This window comes from Pinus tabuliformis, chromosome 6 (genome assembly GCF_031772625.1).
Source record: "Pinus tabuliformis cultivar Carrire ecotype Pingquan chromosome 6, CPIR1, whole genome shotgun sequence".
NCBI classification, from domain to species: domain Eukaryota; kingdom Viridiplantae; phylum Streptophyta; class Pinopsida; order Pinales; family Pinaceae; genus Pinus; species Pinus tabuliformis.
Window position 1 is genome coordinate 49,595,761 of NC_142292.1, and position 20,730 is coordinate 49,616,490.

Genomic DNA, 20,730 nt, shown 5'->3' on the forward strand with positions numbered 1-20,730 from the left:
TCTACAAGAGGAAGAGGTGGACGAAGAGGAAGAGGAAGATACTTCAGAGGCAGGGGGGGCAGACATTCTCAAGCAGAAAAGGCAGATCTGCATTGCATTCGCTGCAAATGAAATGGATCACATGATGCTTCTACATGCAAGCTACCATGGGACAAAATTGAGCAGAGAAGAAATCAGCAGAAAGGTAAAACTGATGACACAGACAAAGGTAAAGCACCTGAATCCGCTCACTACATTGAGGCACAATGTAACATTGGAGTAAATGAAGATTTGTTTAATGCTTCACTTGCTTCTTCGAAAAATGACTGGTTGCTTGATTCAGGAGCAACCTGTCATATGACTCATAGGAAAGATTTTTTTGAAGATTTCACTGACAATGTTGATGGAGCAGTATACTTTGCAGATCAGTCAAAAATCAAGCCATCAGGGCTTGGCACAATCAGGCTTAAACTGCCTGGTCTTCCAGACTTTCTTCTGGACCATGTTCTATATCGCCCACAGCTCAAGAGAAACTTGTTGTCCCTGGTCCACATCCGCCAGCAAGGTCACTCCATTCATATGTTTGATGGCAAGCTTGAGGTAAGAAAGGCATCTGACCACTCACTTGTCATGAGGGGTATAGAAGAAGAAAGACTTCTTAAACTGCAAGGAACTTCTGCTCATGCACAACATTTCTCATATATTTCTCATCATGAAGAAGGTACACTTCCGTCAAGTTTATTATGGCATGCTAGATTTGGACATTTAAACTATGATAGTCTCCGCTTGTTGAAGAAAAATGGTGTTGTTGGTTTGCCTACAATTCCTAGAAAACATAAGCAATGTGATGCTTGCATTCTAGGAAAGCATAGCAAACAGTCTTTTCATGATTCACATTCAATAGCACATAGGAAGCTTGAACTCATTCATTCAGATTTATGTGGTCCAATGCCTGTTTCTTCTGCAAATGGAAATAAATATATCATGACATTTATTGATGATTACACCAGAATGTGTTGGGTTTATTTATTGAAGAACAAATCTGATGCTTTTCAAACATTCAAGAATTTTCATAAATGGATTGAAAATGATGCACAATCTCATATTGGGTCTATTCGCACTGATAATGGAAAAGAATATACATCAAATGAATTTGAACACTATCTTCGCCAACATGGGATTAAACATCAAACAATTGTGCCTTATAATCCCCAACAGAATGGTGTAGCTGAAAGAATGAACAGAACAATTTTGAATATGGTACGATCCATGCTTTTCTTCAAAAATGTAAAGACAATGTTTTGGGCTGATGCTGTTCTATGTGCTGCATATATAAAGAATAGATGTCCATCTAATGCTATAAGAAACAAGACTCCTTATGAATTGTGGTATGGACATGTTCCTTCGGTAAAACATCTCAGGATCTTTGGTTCCACTTGTTATGCTTTAATACCAAAGGTACATAGAAACAAACTTGGTGCTAGAAGTCGTAAGTGTATCTTCCTGGGGTATTCAAATACATCTAAAGCATACCGCCTCTGTGATGAAGTAAATAAAAAGTTTGTTTTATCTAGAGATGTCATTTTTCTTGAAACATCCAAATATGACAGTGTTGTTGAGCGGCAACTTGATCGCTTGGATAGATTCACAAAACCGAAATCATTTCAAGAGTTTGATAATCAGATTCCACATCTTGAAGGGGGGATTCCTATACTAGATCAACATGTGGAATCTTCTTCTGAAGAACAATCTCCCCTACATGACACTCCAACAACAGATGATGCTTTAAGTGATGTAATTGATAGAATTGGGAGAATCAATCTTGATTCAGACCCAACTCAATCAACAGAGCAGCCTGGACCATCTCAGAAAGGTCCCCCAAAGTGGCTGACAAAGACACTTGAAAGTGTTCATCCTGATGAAATTGGAAAAACAGGAACCAGAAATACAAACCGACAAGATGGAGGTGGTGTAGATAACTCTAATTCACCTGTTGATATGGATGTTACTTATGATTGTGAATTGAACTTGTCTACAGATTTTGAACCAACTTCCTTCAAAGAAGCTGCTTCTCATGATGAATGGAAAGAAGCGATGTAGGAGTATGATTCCCTCATAAAGAATGGCACTTGGAAGCTGGTTGATCCTCCATTTGGAACCAAACCAATTGGCTGCAAGTGGGTCTACAAGAACAAGTACAAATCTGATGGCTCACTTGACAAGCACAAAGCTAGGCTTGTGGCAAAAGGTTTTGCACAGAAGGAAGGGGTCGATTATGAGGAAACTTTTTCCCCGACAGCAAAATGGGCCACCATCCGGACACTCTTTGCACTAGCTGCTCAGAACGGTTGGAAAGTCCATCAAATGGATGTAAAAACTGCATTCTTGAATGGAGATCTAAAAGAGAATGTTTTTATGTCCCAGCCTGAAGGATTTGCTGTGAAAGGACATGAACATAAAGTATGCAAACTTGTGAAGTCCTTGTATGGCCTCAAACAAGCACCACGAGCCTGGTATGAAAAACTAACTGAGCATCTTCTGAAACTCAACTTCAATCATTTTGATCTTGATGATGCAAATTTATTTGTCAAGAAAGTTGGAAAAACAGTTGTATATCTTGTGGTATATGTAGATGATCTTTTAATGACAGGGAACAATGAAAGCTATATTGCATCCATAAAGAAAGAATTAGGAAAAAATTTTGAAATGACTGATTTGGGCTATGTTCATTACTATCTTGGCATTGAAGTAACCCAACATTCAAAGTCCATATTTCTTTCTCAAAAGAAATACATTGGAGATTTTTAAAAAATATTTGGCATGACAGAGTGTAATCCTCTTTCTACTCCAATGGAACAAAACTTGAAGCTCACATCTCTTGAAGGAAAGGAATTTGAGGATGCAACAAAGTGTAGACAGCTTGTAGGAAGTCTCATCTACCTCACTACTACCAGACCATACATTTCATTTGATGTTGGAATCCTCTCCAGGTTTATGTAAAAGCCTTGTGAGGGACATTGGTCTGCTGCAAAAAGAGTTCTAAGGTACTTGAAGGGAACTCAAGACCTTGGAATCAAGTATACACAGGTGGACGACTTCAACTTTATTGGATACTCTGATTCAAACTTCGATGGAGACAAAGGAACTGGGGTATCTACTTCAGGATATGCTATGAGTCTTGGATCAGGAGATGTCTCCTAGAGATCACGCAAACAATCAGTACCAGCAGATTCCACAACAGAAGCAGAATATGTGGCAGCAGCTGAAGCAACGAAAGAAATTGTGTGGCTCAGGAAAATTCTTGAAGATTTGCAGGTAAAACAAATACAATCAACTCCACTCATGATTGATAACACCTCTGCAATAAAGTTGGCCAAGAACCCAAAGTTCCATGATCGTACTAAGCACATCAATACTAAATATCATCTTATCCGACATCATGTTGAGGCCAAAACAATCCATCTTCGTCATTGTTCCACAAACGAGAAAATTGCAGACATCTTCACCAAAGCGCTTGGAAGAGAAAATCTTGAAAGATTCAGAACGATGCTTGGACTCACCAACATCCCTTCAGATTAAGGGGGGGAATGTTGACACCTAATCCTCAACGGATGGGTGAACTGGACAGTCATCAAGAAGATGAACTGATCCGTCATATTTGTGTATATAACTAATAGTTAGCTAATGAATAAATCAATCAGTTTTTCTTGCGCTCATTCATTTCTGGAGTTACCCTGGCCTGACAATTACCTTGTTCATCTTCATCACTAATCGATAGACCATCACTATCTTCATGAGTGTAGTAACTTTTCTTGTTTGCACCCTGTTTCTTGTTCCATCTAGCAGGTTCCTTTCCTTTATCCTTATAAGGACATTTTGCAGCATAATGACCTACTCTTCCACAAGCAAAACATTTAAAAGGTAACTTACCTCTGAACCTTCCAGAACCCCTTTGAAGATTTCTGACAAAATTTGATTCTTCTTCTTCTTCTTCTGGCACGTGACTTGCTTCATAGTAATCTCCTTTGCCTGAAGCCTTGAAAGCCGCTTCTCTTCTGTCTGATGGACCTCCCTTTCTCATTTCATAAGCAATTAGAATTCCATGTAGTTGAGACATGGTGAGAGTTTTTAGATTTGCTTTTTCCTCTATAGCGGACACTTTATATTCAAACTTGGGGGACAAGGATCTTAGGACTTTTTCAACCACAATAGCCTCTTTTATTTCTTCACCCAAGTTTTTCATGCAGTTAACAATTTCATCTACCCTAAGGAAATAGTTGGCCACACTTTCATCATTATACATTCTGAGATTCTCATACTGAATCCTGAAAGTTTGAAGTTTAGCACGCTTTACCTGTTCGTCTCCTTCATAGCTTGTGACAATTTTGTCCCATATTTCTTTTACGGATTTATAGTGCATTACCTTCACGAATTCCGATTGGGATAAGCATCCCATTAGAGTATTGACTGCTTTCGCATTTGTTTCATATTTCTTCTTCTCAGCCAAATCTGTAGGAGTAGCTGAAGGAAAAGTGTAGCCTGTCTCTATGATATCCCAAACTTCTGTACCAAGAGATTGAAGATAGGCAGTAACTCTTATCTTCCAATAATTGAAGTTCGTCCCATCAAAAATTGGTGGCCTGATTGATGCTTCTCTCTCGTAGTTGCTCATGATGAATGATCTACCTTCAAGCGATCAAGCTTCTCTGAAGGACCTGCTCTGATACCAATTGTTGGAAATAATACTGAGAGGGGGGGGTGAATCAGTATTATCACATTAATAAAACTTTTTCATTTCCATAATCAGATTCATATATGCTACTTCCACAACTTCTTATGATTAATTTAATTGATCTTCAATGAGTGCATTAGAACATTATCAACCATATTATCAGATAACAGATGCTGTAATAGAGAATAGATCATCACACATAAGGCACACACATGAACACCATGATATAAGGTGGAAACCCAATGCGGGAGAAAAACCACCTGCTGCAAGTCATCTCAATCTTCTTCTTAATAAGAAAATCCTTTTACAATATTTGTACTAGTGCAGTCTTATACCAGTACGGGAGCTACAACCCCCTTTGCTCTTGTACTAGCCGATCCATTTACTAGTACGCAGGCTGATACCTGCTACAATGCTTCAAAGATCTCCCTTAGCTTTTGTACTAGCTTAGATACTAGTACATAGGCGCTGGCCTACAATCTTCTCTCCTCCAGGTACCACGTTTCATCAATTTTCAGACTGGATACACTGAAGCACAACACATAATCTGAAAGGCCACTTTTCATCCAATTTTCATACTGGACCCAACAACAACATTGAAGCTCATAATCAAACAACCTTGTGAATCACCCACTCACCAGATCCATACATATAAAAATGATATTATGAGACTTATCAACCAGATCTAGTACATAAAGATAAGTCATTAATCATGATGTTATCTGAACTCAATACCAGTAACCAAACATCAGTTATGCACCCAAAACCCTGCAGAATAGTCAAAGGCAGTTAAAACAAATTTTAAGCAGGGATCGCAACTTCACTGGTATAGATCTGTGGATATCTGTACTACCTCCACACCTGCGCCTTATGTGGCGCCGCGACCACCGCACCTGCGCCTTCTTTGGTGCCTCCGCACTGCGCCTTCTGTGGCGCCTCCGCACTGCGCCTTCTATGGCGCCTCCGCAGTGCGCCTTCTGTGGCGCCTCTGTGGCGTCTCCGCACTGCGTCTTCTGTGGCGCCTCCGCACTGCACCTTCTGTGGCGCCTCCGCACTGCGCCTTCTGTGGCGTCTCCGCACTGCGCCTTCTGTGGCGCCTCCGCACTGCGCCTTCTGTGGCGCCTCCGCACTGCGCCTTCTGTGGCGCCTCTGTGGCATCTCCGCACTGTGCCTTCTGTGGCGCCTCCGCACTGCGCCTTCTGTGGCGCCTCTGTGGCATCTCCGCACTGCGCCTTCTGTGGCGCCTCTGTGGCGTCTCTGCACTGCGCCTTCTGTGGCGCCTCCGCACTGCGCCTTCTGTGGCGCCTCCGCACTTCCGCAGCTGCAACGCTCGAGAGATCACCCTTCACAGATTCACTTTCAACTTCCCTTTCATAGATCAAACTTTTAAAACAATAACCCAATATTTCAGATCTTAAGATATTCGATTTGCAAGAATGAATTAGCCAAGTGATCTCCTTTGCTTTATATAGGCAAGCTTCTTCCTAAAATCATGGATCAATACCATAGATAACCAATACAAGGGGCCCAAAAACATGGGGCTCAATAATACCAAGGACTAACCACCATGGACCAAAGGTAATTTCTCCAACATATACACACTTTTGACGAGGTACCATGGTCCAAAACCATAGGTTCAAATACCAAGGACTAACTACCATGGACCAAAGGTAAGTTCTCCAACATGAAAGTGCGTGAACTTTTTCTCTACATGAAATAAACTTTTCTCTACATGAAATAAACTTTTCTCTGCATAAAAGTGCGTGAACTTTTCTCTACATGAAATAAACTTTTCTCTGCATATAAGTGCGTGAACTTTTCTCTACATAGAATAAGCTTTTCTATGCATATAAGTGTGTGAACTTTTCTGCACTATAATTTATCATCTGAGATGAGTGGGTTGCCATCAAGTAAAACATATGTATCATAAAGCCATACCAGAATCCCCACTATGCCTGGGATGAAGATGTAATGTATTTGGTTTTCATTTTTCTGATATATCCCCACTTGGTTGGGTGATGGATGTATGTATTGAATCTTTTAGGAAGGTCATTTGTGATGTAGAACATCCTTTTGCAGACCTTGCTTACAGTCAGGGGGAGCCTGAGCATGAACAGCACTATATAGCAGAGCAGACATTTCAGCTTGTTCTCAGAAAGAGCATGATCAGATTGGTGCACCATGACATATACAAAGGGGGAGCTTATAATGCATTGTTGGCATTATGGAGGACGTACAGAAGGAGATCTTGGATGTTGGTCTGATTATTGCTACAATCTATCTCTTTCATGGTCATTTATGGTGTTTGGTGGATTATGTTTCTTCTTTACAGATCTGGTTCATATTCAGGGGGGGCATGCTCTTAGGGGGAGCATAACCCTTTGCCCTTGATGTCAAAGGGGGAGAATGAGCTGAAGATTTTGAGGTTGCCATCAAGTCCAAAGGGGGAGATTGTTGGCATTATGATTCTGGTATGGCTTTATGATACATATGTTGTACTTGATGGCAACCCACTCACCTCAGATGATAAATTATAGTGCAGAAAAGTTCACACACTTATATGCAGAGAAAGGCTTATTCTATGTAGAGAAAAGTTCACGCACTTATATGCAGAGAAAAGTTTATTTCATGTAGAGAAAAGTTCACGCACTTTTATGCAAAGAAAATTTTATTTCATGTAGAGAAAAGTTTATTTCATGTAGAGAAAAATTTCACGCACTTTCATGTTGGAGAACTTACCTTTGGTCCATGGTAGTTAGTCCTTGGTATTTGAACCTATGGTTTTGGACCATGGTACCTCGTCAAAAGTGTGTATATGTTGGAGAACTTACCTTTGGTCCATGGTGGTTAGTCCTTGGTATTATTGAGCCCCATGTTTTTGGGCCCCTTGTATTGGTTATCTATGGTATTGATCCATGATTTTAGGAAGAAGCTTGCCTATATAAAGAAAAGGAGATCACTTGGCTAATTCATTCTTGCAAATCAAATATCTTAAGATCTGAAATATTGGGTTATTGTTTTAAAAGTTTGATCTATGAAAGGGAAGTTGAAAGCAAATCTGTGAAGGGTGATCTCTCGAGCGCTGCAGCTGCGGAAGTGAGGAGGCGCCACAGAAGGCGCAGTGCGGAGGCGCCACAGAAGGCGTAGTGCGGAGACGCCACAGAAGGCGCAGTGCGGAGACGCCACAGAGGCGCCACAGAAGGCGCAGTGCGGAGGCGCCACAGAAGGCGCAGTGCGGAGACGCCACAGAGGTGCCACAGAAGGCGCAGTGCGGAGGCGCCACAGAAGGCGCAGTGCGGAGACGCCACAGAGGCGCCACAGAAGGCGCAGTGCGGAGGCACCACAGAAGGCGCAGTGCGGAGGCGCCACAGAAGGCGCAATGCGGAGACGCCACAGAGGCGCCACAGAAGGCGCAGTGCGGAGGCGCCACAGAAGACTCAGTGCGGAGACTCCACAGAGGCGCCACAGAAGGCACAGTGCAGAGGCGCCACATAAGGCGCAGTGCAGAGGCGCCACAGAAGGCGCAGTGCGGAGGTGCCACAGAAGGCACAGGTGCGGTGGTCGCGGCACCACAAAAGGCGCAGGTGCGGAGGTAGTACAGATATCCACAGATCTATACCAGTGAAGTTGCGATCCCTGCTTAAAATTTGTTTTAACTGCCTTTGACTATTCTACAGGGTTTTGGGTGCATAACTGATGTTTGGTTACTGGTATTGAGTTCAGATAACAGCATGATTAATGACTTATCTTTATGTACTAGATCTGGTTGATAACTCTCATAATATCATTGTATATGTATGGATCTGGTGATTGGGTGATTCAGAAGGTTGTTTGATTATGAGCTTCAATGTTGTTGTTGGGTCCAATATGAAAATTGGATGAAAAGTGGCCTTTCAGATTATGTGTTGTGCTTCAGTGTATCCAGTCTGAAAATTGATGAAACGTGGTACCTGGAGGAGAGAAGATTGTAGGCCAGCGCCTATGTACTAGTATCTAAGCTAGTACAAAAGCTAAGGGAGATCTTTGAAGCATTGTAGTAGGTAGCAGCCTGCATACTAGTAAATGGATCGGCTAGTACAAGAGCAAAGGGGGTTGTAGCTCCCGTACTGGTATAAGACTGCACCAGTACAAATATTGTAAAAGGATTTTCTTATTAAGAAGAAGATTGAGATGACTTGCAGCAGGTGGTTTTTCTCCCGCATTGGGTTTCCACCTTATATCATGGTGTTCATGTGTGTGCCTTATGTGTTGTTATCACAAAATCATGTACTGATGGCTGCTATCAGTTAGACTCTATGTAACTATTTCAGACCAGACTCTTGACTAAGGATTAGCCTCCCTAGTCTGAGAGGGCTCTCTCAAAACAAACTATTGATTATGATTAACACTAAGAGGGCTAACTCTTGAAATGAAGACTTAATAAACATGCTGGTTGGACAGACAACATAAGATTTCTTCCATTGGGCTCATGGAGTCAAACACCATTTCAGTAAACCATAAAACTACTCATTCATGGAAGTCAGGGCATGTAATGTTTAAACACTCAAAACATTTCTCAAATGAACCTCAACTCATAAATACACACAGGAAATCTGAGTAGCTAGGTGAATTCAGAGTGATTGTGTATATATAACGCTGTAAAACATAAAGGATAAAACAAAGCCACATACATCTTGAGCATCTAAACAAAGTATGAATCCTGAGGAGAAAAAGTAGTCTTTTATATCACTGTAACAAGTCTTTACATAAGCCAATATAAACTCTGTTTCTTCAAAAACATCCAACCCTTTGTCTATCTCTGTTTCAGCTATTTATAAAGTTCTTCTACCTGACTCCGATTCATCTGAGGGGAACTCGAAGTCCTTTTCTCATGACACCTATTCACTTTTAAACTAACTAATAAAAGTCACTTACTACTAATTGACATCTCTAGAAACCTAAAACAACTAGGATTCTAATCCTACATCATGCTGGACATAGCATTAATTACAATCAAGATTCATTCTCTGCCAAGTGGATTACTACAGCGGTAGCTTTGATGGCTTTAATTACAATGAACTTCGTTCTTTGACACCTGCTTCCCTTCTGGCGGTGGTTATGATGGATGTTGTCGCTGCTTGCTGCCCTTTAATATCGTATCCTTTTACCTCTGCTGAAAAACAGGAAACTGTCCCTATTTTTATGCCTTTGCTTCCCTCAAAGATATTCGGAAGTAATTAGCCATGTTCTTTATCCTTTAATTACTCAAGATGGAGTGCCACGTCCTTGATGTGCTGTAAGCATTGTTCACGAACCTGTGTGATGACACAAAAACTTTTTTAATGCTGATAGGAAAGTCTTCAAAATTTGGTTCACTGATCGTTAATTATGCAGCTTCAGCAGTTTTGTAGCGCGCTACGAAACTGCTGAGTTGTTTCCAAAAATCACAGCTTCAATACTAAACTCTGACTGTCTTGAGCTTTATTTTCTCAACAGCCACTCATTTTCTCTTGGATGAAGCATTCGGTTAAGATATAATTCCTCCAGGGACTCTGCTCTTTATGCATAGAACCTGAAAAAGGACATCATGTCTCGTGTTATCATATAGCAATGTCTCCATTAGAATATGTCTCAGTTGTACTGAATGTTGATCCATTCTACACATAACACCTGTGCGCATAAGTTCAAAGATCCAGTTTTCAATCTAACCATGGACTTGCACATTACGGTATTGACAGTGAGTGTTTTGCAGATGTACTGTCATAATGGAGAACAGAACAAACCTAGAAGTCAAAAGCTGCAATGTGGGCACTAACAACTCTATCTCTCAATGGATCCACAATAACATCACACAGTTCTACCAGCACCGAATCAAGGCCTTGAAGCACCATATCCATCCGTGCTTGTGAGACACTGTTTTTGTACAAACCATCGATAAAAGATTCCCTCATATCCCAAAAGATTATTTTTATGCCTGTGAACTCGCATATTCTATCAATGGCTGCATTAACAGCTTTTCTGGTGCCATCAAAAGCTGTTGAAAGTACATCCATTGGTCTGTTAACAGTAACACGCCTTGGCTTGAGATCACTGTCGACTGAGCTTCGCCCTGCCATAACATTTCCTGAGGTCTCTTTTGTGCCCAGCGTTCTCGAATGCTATCCTTCAGCACATTCAGATGGAAAATGGCATAATGAAGAGAATTTAGGTGAACACAAAGCTTGGATGTTGACAAGACATTGATTTGGCTAGAACGTCTATCATCAGGCAATCTGGGGTCGACCACCTTTTTCTTAGCAAATGCCTTCATACCACTTTCTTTCTTGTATCTTGTTAAAATTGGAACAGGTGGTATAAGATCTTGTTTATCCACTAGCTGACTAACAACCCTCTGAGTGTAGGCTTGTAGTGCATTGTCAAGACCACTGACGAGGCCATTCAGCTGCGGAACCCTCATAGGCAGTTGTAAACTGAAAAACTGATCCACTGTCTCTTCCATAATTCTGTAGACTTCAACAATAGAATTACCATGTCGATGTTGAGATGATGAAGGCTCCCATTTCTCCTGCTGAATTGTTCGTTCAATCTATTCTGAGATTCTAGCAAGTTGCATGTTTATCCACCGCATAATCAACGTACCAGATATTGTTTCAACCTGGTAGGGCATCATCTGTTGTTTGTAGTTATCATACACCTGGCCATCTTGACACACAGATGAAACAAGTTTCAACAAATGCTGATCAAGGCTCTCAGCTGCTGTTAGTACAGATGCAACATCCTCTGTAAGATGTGACACTCCATCAAGGAATGGTTTCAGCTCTTTACCATAAAGCTGATGAAGTAATGAAGCAGAAATGGCAGTAGACATAGGATTCCAGGGTGATAAAACAGGACTGAAAACATTTGAATCCATTATGGCAATTCTCTTCATATCTTCGGCAAATACTGCTAGACGATGGTCATGTTCTGCCTCCTCCTTTGAATCTATGCCCACCAATACTCTTTCATACACAGCTTTGATGGAAGACAAGATGTAATCTTCTGTCTGTTTGGAAACAGCAGCCATCTCTGAGGTCGATGTCATTCTCGCTACCCCTGTCTGATCAGACTCTTCTGCTATGAGTCTCCCAGAAACCATTGCTGCTGTGACTATACCTTCCATGATATTTGATCCCTCGTGAAAGTGTGTATGATAGTCTCCAAGCCGTTTATCAGTCCATTTCTTGATTGGAAATACATAGATCCCGAAAAATGTGCCTCTTTAGCAAGCTCAAAAGACAAATCTTGCAACCGATGGAATGCTCCCTTCCGTTTACTATCTTCTCCAAGAGACCACTGATACTTTAAATATGCAAAAATAACTTGAAGCGGAGCTGACAATCTTGTATTTGGAGGCGTAAATTCTGGATCATACTACAACAGTTTGATCAAGGTGGGATGACCTTGACTAATACTACCACTGTTCCGGCAAAGAGAAGCAAATTTCAACCATGTGTCTATGTCCTTTGTCGGTGGAAGAACTAATGCACGAACATCTAGTAATGCTTGCCAAATGTCCTCTGTCGAATTCCCACCAATTTGACAATACTGATATCCACGGGACACACAATAATCCCCCTAAGAAGAAGAACAAAAACACCAAGAAGAAGAAGCTAAGATCGGGCCCGCCAGCGAAGATGTTTCAGATCAGCGAATCCCCAATTTCGCAGCGCGCTACGAAACCACCTAAACATGTCGCGCTGCGAAACTGCTAAAAGGGTTCATGTGCTTATTTGCAGACATTTAGCATTGAAATTTTGTCAGTGATAACATGTGTGATGATCTATTCTCTATTACGGCATCTGTTATATGATAATATGGTTGATAATGTTCTAATGCACTCATTGAAGATCAATTAACTTAATCATAAGAAGTTGTGGAAGTAGCATATATGAATCTGATTATGGAAATGAAAAAGTTTTATTAATGTGATAATACTGATTCACCCCCCCTCTCAGTATTATTTCCAACACAATCTTCAAATGCTAAAGGCAAAATATGAAATCTAATCTTTCATATGATAAGCAAATGCAATGCCAAAACAAACCTTAAAGAAAAAATTCCATTAGATATAACGATGATTTTTTCTCTTTTTCAAAATGCAACTAATGTAATCTAGTGAAAAAGTAAAAGAGAATGCAAGCAAGCCAACAAATATGAAAATCTCTTTCACATCAATGATTTGAATGCAACTCAAAATGCTTCAAAAACTATGAAAAGAATAACACTTTCACTTTCACTTTTCGAAACACAAAATTCAAAGAAAACACTTCCTTTTGATTCCAATGAGACAATTGATTTGTAATCTATCGTTTGTCAAAGAGAACTTAAGAAACTTCCACAGTAACTACTAATGAAAATAGTTCAAGACACAAGAACCAAAAGTGATCTGCAAAGGATGTTTGAACACACAAAGACTCTTTAACACAGGCAATTGATCTCTAATCTTTGATGTAAAGACCAACGAGAGGATGAAGGTTGACCTAGAAGACCTAGAAACCCTAAAAGGCTAATCAAACTTCAAGGACACTCAAACCAAGTTAAAAGGTGATTGCAATTAGAAAATAATAGAGTCAACCAAAATCACACTATTAAATCACTGGGATAAGGTAAGCAGAACCGAAAATGAGAAGACAAACCCTAAATTTCTTAATTTTCTACAATCATCGCACTTGTTAAGAGGAAAGTAGTGATCATCTCTACTATAATCAACAAAACTACAATGTCATTGCGACTATCAGGGTCAAACCTGCGATGGTCGATAAAAAAATAAAAATAAACTCGAAATATTCAAGAACAACTCAAATTAACAACCTTCAGACATCTTCCAGAAAGTGACATTGACTACAAACAAACAATGAAGTCTAAAAATGAATGGTTGTTCAAACTCGTCAAAATACAAGGTCGAGAAAGGGGAGGAAAGGGTCATAGGGTCCCCAGCGGAGTCGCCATTTTGTTAACAAGCTTAATCCTCTCTACGGACAGAGATGATCCCTCTATCCCAATGAGTGGTTCTAGCAACTGAAGTGACAATCAACTAGACATATTCCTAGGTTATAATTGAAAAGTAGAACAAAAGAGATAACCTACCTCATTCTGATGCTATTCTGATTTCCTTTGTTAAGGACCTCGAACCGCTTGTGTCACGAACTTGTTCCTACTTCTCTCAACGCTTATGTACCTACACAAGTGATCAACAGACAACAAAGCATGCCAAAACTAATAGCAAATCCAATAACAACCTACTTAACTAATCAAGGAATGCCAATCTAATACATACATGAACATATATATTTTGGGAAGATGAACCAACAGTTTTATATTATTTAAAGAATAAAGGGAAGCTTACAAACATAGCCTTGATGTTGAAAGGCTCCCCTTGAGTGGTAATCCAAGTCCAAGCCAAGAAACTCTCCAAACACTCCTTCTCCAAGTCTGATGAATAGCCTCTAAGCACAAGCTCAACATAGGCGTGCAAATGGATATAGACCAACCATTTGGGAATGGCAGAGGAGGAATTTATAGACTGGGAGAGGGAGTTAGGACTCCTCCAAAGATAGGATTAGACCCACATCTCAAGGAGGTAGCTCATATGGATAAGGCAAAGAGGTCAAGTTAGGAGAATTTGACCTCATCTATCTGAAACCACCTCCAACTCACCGCTCTGGAAGCTTCTAGATCACGAATCATCTCATCCTCTTTGGGAAAATTACCTTTTTGGGATCATCATGAGTATGCAAGGGAACAAAGCGATGCCATCACAAATCAAACACGGTGCAACATGCAACCATCGCAGTTTTTAGCTTCATAAGAGTGATGACCCTCATTTTATGGTTTTAAGAGCCATTTCTTCAAGGAAAGCTCAAGATATTTTCCAAACAAAGTTAAAGGAGGGATCTGAGTTGTATACATGGATGAGTATACTTTATAATGGTCATGTTTCAAGAACTTTAGGGTATGTCATAGGGAAGTGCAAGAGGCATGACAAAATAATGTGTAACACTTACCCAATCAAAGTCTTCAACAAGTTCTATGATGCTTGCTTCTAGCATCTTATCTAGCTCCTAGCGAACCTTTTCCTTATACTTAGGATTAAGCCAGTAAGGCCACTATTTAATAAGCTTTGTGTCTGGCTTCAATGTGATCTTCATAATGCCCAAATCACCGATTATGCCCTTTAGATCTGAAAACTTAGTTAGAAAGAGATCCTAGTATTCGTGGAATAATTCAGCAACTTTATCTATCGTAGCATTGTCCCAGCAATCTCCAGTTTTCACGAACTTTAGTTCTTCCTTAGTGCCAATGTTTACTTGCTTTGTTTTTAGAGGTGCGGATATTTCTAGGTTTTCTATTTGTGGTCCTTTGACTTCACGATGCCCTTCTACCTCCAGAATATTGATGTAGGCTTGGGTTTTCTTCTCCCGCTTTAGCAGTCACATTATAGCATTATAATGCATGGCATAAATGGCTACTCCAGTTTGGTTGGGTCCATGCCATAGGTTCCTTCAGAGTTATAAAGATAACCGCCTTAATCTCTTGTAGCACTTCATCGATGCTTGCAAAGAAATATTCAAAGTTGAAAGTCAGTAAGAACCCTTCCTTCAATACATCCCACTCCACAGTGCCATGGCGGAGCTCCGTTTCCAAATACCAATTCATGGGAATTGTGTCCAAAGTATGAAAAAATTTGTGTACCCATTTTGGCTATGGTTCTATTCCCCACGCTTTAGTCCACTTCACTAGCTGATTGCGCGGATCGTCCCTTCCATTATACTTCTCATTAATTCTGGTGTTAGCAAACCCAAACCGTAGCTTGATCATTCTTATGTAATCTCGTCATCCAGCAAAACTATCCTTGTGGGTACCCCACCATCGTGCAGGTGTAGCATGCAGTGCCAACTCTAATGCTTGGAAGCGGTGGTCCTCAGGGACCTCATGCTCAAATTCCTCCAAAAACAGATCTACGTCAGTTAAACCATCATAATAAGGTAATTTTCTTATCTCCGACGAAACACAGCACAGCGACTTTGTCATCATATTGCATCGCAATGTAGAAACTTCATGTAAGCAAGTCTGCCAATGCTCTAACTCTTCGACTGAATCAGAGGTGTAGGAACTCTCCCGGTCCCATGCAATGTGCCTAGCTATCATCGGATTGATCTAGTCCTAATCTGATGTTGTTACCTTGTAAATCTAATCCACTTCATCGTCACTTTCTTCATAATCGTGAACTGGTTCAGTATAGCATGTCCCTTCTGCAGGGTCCAGAGGCACTATAACCTAAGCTACTTTCTTTCAAATGACATCGTTCTTTTCTTCAAATTGATGACCCCATTCATATCAATAGCCCAATCGATTCCCAGGAGTGCGGGGTAAGGATTACTGTCATTGACAATTTCTATAACTTCAAAGTCTGCCATCACACTTGCACCTTCGATATCCACCATTACCCCATATAATCATCCCATGGGGATGATTTTCTGTTGTTTCACCATCCTAAGATGAATCGGAGACCATTGCAGCAAAGGTCTCCCCGTCATTTCCCATTTCTGTTTCGGTAATACGTTCGAATCAGACCCCAGATCCAAAATGACCTAGTCCATCTCATAATCATGTTTGTGTTGTTAGCCTCATCTCTCGCCTTGTTCGTGCCTTATGCTTGACAATATTTCTAACCACGCGGTGTCCATCAGTGGCTTAGTCTTTGCTGGCACATTTATTTATTAGTTCTTTCAGGCCTTCCACAGCCTTACTATCATGCAACAGTTTCATGTAGGTCTCCAAAAATGTAGTGAGTACATAAGGATCAACATTTGCAGGTGCGTTGAGTTCTTGTATCTTGCCCTGCCTTCCTGAGGTGGAGGCCTCTGTGAAGCTCTTCTTGGCTTCCATAAAAGTTTCCTTAGCGCGGTCCAATTCAAAGGTGGCTTCTTTCTCTTGCGCTTTGTGGACCCATCCTTCTTCTTCAGGTTGTTTACCTTTATCAGCACTAGTCATCATTCCACTTCTTAGCACAATATTAACACTTTGATCTTCTTTGCGGGGCTTAGCTCTCATCATTTGTAAATTTTGCATTGGTTGCTGAAGCTGCATTTTCTTCTCTTGCATTTTAGCTATTAGCATCGGGCATTCTTCTATAGTATGGTATAACTGTTTGTAGTAGTGACATCACAGGTGTATAGGATTTTGGCAGTCTCATGCATAGTACCCTGGCTGTCTGCAGTTGTAGCAGATAATCTGACCGTGACCTCTACCACGTCCTTCTCCTCCTAGGCCCTATCCTCGACCCTAATAACCTTCACGTGCTCTTCTGGTGCCATGATCTAGAGGCCGAGTTTATACTTGCATACGGTACATAGGGGTTCTTTCCATCATCAACTCATAGTTTCGACAGTGGCGCTCATCGTGGCCCACGGATTTTAGAAATTATAGAACAACTGTTGGGGTGTCTAAATGAACTTCTGAAGTAAATGGAAATTATCCGTTGCATGTCGCTCAGTAACTTGACAAATGGTGCACCATAGCGCAGCCCCCATGCTCGGCCCTGCTGGGGCTTCTAGCTTCAGGGGAATTGGCCCCCCTCCTGTAATATAATTCACGTACATGGGACAGTGATCCTTATTGTGCCTGTGGCTCTTTCACTTCAAACACCAAACTTTCGCGTGTACTTCAAGCTTAATTTCCTTTTCTTTCTTTAAACTCTATATTTCTAAGTGTAAGATTTCTAACTATGAGTGGATCTGTTGTATTCCCAAGTTAGTATTCTGAATAGGTGATGCATGCAACCTTATCATGATCTCCAATGCTTCTGCCTATGTTTCTATCTTTTATCGTCATAAAGCAATTCTTAATTGGGGAAAAAACGACACTATAAACCATTCACGACGCTGCTTATCTTTGATCTGCATGTTAGCCTCTCTGATCTAACACTTCAACCTCTAATCAAATTCCCAAGGTGTCTCCTCGACCCTCATCATGATCTATTTAAATCTAATCAGTGACTATGACTCAGATTTAGGTTTACTAAACTCTTTGTTGAAAGTCGTCTTAGTCTCTACTAGTGTTGCAAGAGGATTATCAAAGCAATACTTAATGTACCAAGTTAGCGCACAATCCTGCAAAGCGGTTACAACCTATGCTTTATTTATACTATCATCAGTGATATGTTGAGTTCTCCATATAGCATTCGCAACAAACCAGAACTACTCAAGATCTTCACTTCCCATTCCCTCGAAGATCGGCATTTTCATTGCGTTCGCCATGTTGAAAGGTGGTGGTGGAGGTGGAGGTGTGGGCGAAGGTGTATGTGGTGGAGGTGTGGGCGAAGGTGTATGCAGTGGAGGTGGAGACGGTGATGGGGTGGATGGATGGTTTGTTCTATGAATCCCCTGAGTGATTAGCTGAACAGCGTTGCGTGACGTAGTCTGCCCCACCCATTCGTCATCACTTAAAGGAGGTCCAATCAAGGGACTATACTCTGGTCCTCCTCCTTCGTGATTTCTAAAGAATATTCCACTTCACGTAGCTCCGAACGTCAAGGTAATGCCATCATCCATTTTTCACATAACAGCATTTTAATCCAAGTATTCAATGATCTTAAATACTTACCTCGCAGTCCCTTAAAGAATATTTGCTATAGCTAACTGAGGTATCAACTACAAATTCTATAAAAAAATCCTCCTATAATTCGATCGAGCCAATGATCGACAGCCCACGTGATCTTGTTTTCAGAGGCTTCTAGTCGTCGCACTAATTCTAGAGTTCACACTATAGGACTATCGAGCTTCCACCTTCCTTGATTGTCTGTTAATTTAGCTAACCACTCATACAATTCAATGGGGAAGGTGCAGAAGAAGATCTCGTGTATCTCTGTATACAGGTACCTGTTCAACCACTCTTCCTTTGACAGGCGTGGATTCCTGTTTTCTTGCACTGTGAACTCGTGAATCTTGCGATCCAACCACTTTTCAATTTCTTTCTTGGTCGGATTCCAATGATGCAACATCAAACATCTCTTTCAAGTAGATCTCGGTCCCGACAACGGAACCATTTGTTGGCTTAGGGGGTCCTAACCCAAGTTCAGAGTTAGTTGCGCCAACCAACAAAACCCTACACTATTGGCCCTTTCAGCAACAACCCACGTAGCATAGGCTGCAATCTCATCCGAAGCAGTATGGGGGGATGCAAGAACCAAGTTTTTGCATCCAGAGACTATTGTGATGTCTTCCAATGCCTTAGATCTGCCTTCACGCAGATCAATAAAATCCTAGGGCTTGTTACTACAACTTAATTAAAGCGGCCTTCAGGTCTTCACAAATGCCCGCGATCAGACCTTATGGACCATTAATAGAGGATTCACCTACTTATGCGCATCATAAAGAAATCCTAACTTGGAGTTCGCACAGATCTACTTAATTCGCTAGAAAACATAAGAGAAATCACCAGAGTCTTCGCAGAAGTGTTTAAACATGCATTGCATACATTATTAAGATAGAATCAAGATAATCGTGTAGAATTCAACAAGTATTTCATAAAAAAAGTCGTTTATCAACAAGATATAACATTAACAGGTATAACAAAAATAATCAATAATTCTTCTGAAAACAATCTTTTATTGATCTTCAATTCACAAATTACAGAGTCAAACTACCCTGCGTACACAGCTACAGGGGTCCATGCACTCAGCTTCGAATTCTACCTAGGCTTCCATATACTCATCTACGGAGCCTTTCTTTCCCTATCTAAGCACAGGAGGCAGAGCCTTCTTGCCTTTGCTCCTACTCAAGACTCTTCAATCAACCCAATCCTCTATCTTAGTCCCCTCTAGTTTTCTCTTCCTTTCGCTAAGACTCACTATTTATAGACTTTTTTCATGCAATTCCATGGTCCAAAGACCATGGGTGAATCTCAAAAACTGACCCAAAACTTATCCATAGCAAGGGGCTAAGCCTCTTTGACTCCTAATAATCTACATGCTTTGCATCCACAACTCGTGGAGACTTTACATCATTTACAAAATTGTACCAAAATTTGGGTTATCTATCCCTAAACTAACCCAGGGGACCCCATCCCAACAAATGGTTTCTAACCCTTGCGGGTTAGTCTTATCTGCAACATTCTCCTCCATCTGCTCAGGAGTAGTTTCTAACCCTTGCGGGTTAGTCTGATCAGCAACATCTTCCTCCATCTTCTCAGGAATAGTTTCTAACCCTTGCGGGTTAGTCTGATCAGCAACATCCTCTCCCATCTGCTCAGGAATAGTTTCTATAGAAGTAATACCATCCATAGCTTCTTCATTTTGTCCTTCGGTCAGCACTGGTTCTTGTGTGATAGTGTCAACCTCCAACCCTTCAATTTTCTCAATTATTTCACCAATCGACACTAGTTTTTGAATAATCGTGTTGATAATGGTGCCCTTAGCTTTCCCAACAAATTTTAGGATTGGGGGAGAAGCTTCTTCTTTCTCCATGCATCTAGAGGAATGGGTTTTCCTTGCCCCTCTTGGAAAAGATGCAAGAAAAGGAGAATGAGTAATAATTTCATCAATTTTCGTTCTCTCAATGCCTATTGATGCAGGCCCTCCTTCCTCTTCTTCTATGTCCACCAACTATTCTATGCTCCATTTTTCTTTCCTGCTTGTGATTCTTCCAAGTTGTCATTTTTCCCAACAACCGACACCATCTCTTGTGGAGTGGTGTCGATTGTTGCCCCTGTTTCCCCCAAAGGTTCCACATTCATTTGAACAGGTGGTGCTGGTTCTTGTGTGATAGCACCACCTACATTTTCAACCACATGTTCTTCAATTGTTTGAATAGCTAGTGCTAGTTCTTGTGTGTCAGCACCACCTACATTTCTGACCAGAAGTTCTTCAATTGCTTGGATAGGTGGTGTTGTTTCTTATGTAACAGCACCAGGTACATTCTCAACCAAGAGTTCTTCAATTATTTGGACAGGTGGTGTTGGTTCTTGTGTAACAGCACCACCTACATTCTCAACCAAAA

At 40.9% G+C, this 20,730-nt stretch overlaps 1 pseudogene; it reads right to left on the reverse strand.

Annotated features, from left to right (window-relative positions):
* Window positions 1–10,473: 10,473 nt before the first annotated feature.
* Window positions 10,474–20,198, reverse strand: LOC149257151 (protein unc-13 homolog pseudogene; annotated as a pseudogene).
* Window positions 20,199–20,730: the final 532 nt, after the last annotated feature.